At 34.5% G+C, this 556-nt stretch overlaps 1 non-coding gene across 1 annotated transcript; it reads left to right on the top strand.

Annotated features, from left to right (window-relative positions):
* Window positions 1-216: 216 nt before the first annotated feature.
* LOC122121683 lies at window positions 217-322 on the top strand. The gene has a single exon (XR_006150010.1). It is a non-coding gene; the product is annotated as a U6 spliceosomal RNA (small nuclear RNA).
* Window positions 323-556: the final 234 nt, after the last annotated feature.

Below are 556 nucleotides of genomic sequence, written 5' to 3'. Positions count from 1 at the left end.
TTGGTAGAATAATTGAACTCCTCCTCCTACAAATCTCATGAACAACAAATATCTGGAATTATTTTGTTTTTGATATGTCAATCTTGACTTTATTCTTAAATGTATGCTTATATAAGAAACACATGGTTCTAAAATTTCACAATTCTTTTGAACTTATTTTTGTTGAATTGTCTAGTTTAAGAAAATCAATTACTTTATATATATAAAAAATGTTTTGTGCTCAATTTGGCTGCACATACACTAAAATTGGAACATACAGAGAAGATTAGCATGGTCCCTGCACAAGGATGATGTACAAATTAGTGAATCGTTCCATATTTTTACAACAACAGATGCTGGAAGGGATATGGCCAGAAGGGAAGCCTACGGCATTCTTGGTGGGAGTGTAAACTTGTTCATCCACTTTGGAAAGCAGTTTGGAGGTTCCTCAAAAGCCTCCACATAGAGCTCCCTATTATACAGCAATCCCACTTTTGGGCATTCTCCCAAATGATCACAAACCAGTCCATACTAAAACTACCACCACAACAATGTTTATTGTAGCATTATTTTCCAT

Source organism: Dipodomys spectabilis, unplaced genomic scaffold (assembly GCF_019054845.1).
Source record: "Dipodomys spectabilis isolate Male_0828 unplaced genomic scaffold, ASM1905484v1 ptg000193l, whole genome shotgun sequence".
Classification (NCBI taxonomy): Eukaryota; Metazoa; Chordata; class Mammalia; order Rodentia; family Heteromyidae; genus Dipodomys; species Dipodomys spectabilis.
The sequence above is the reverse complement of the archived record's forward strand: the minus strand, read 5'-3'. Positions and strand labels throughout refer to the sequence as shown.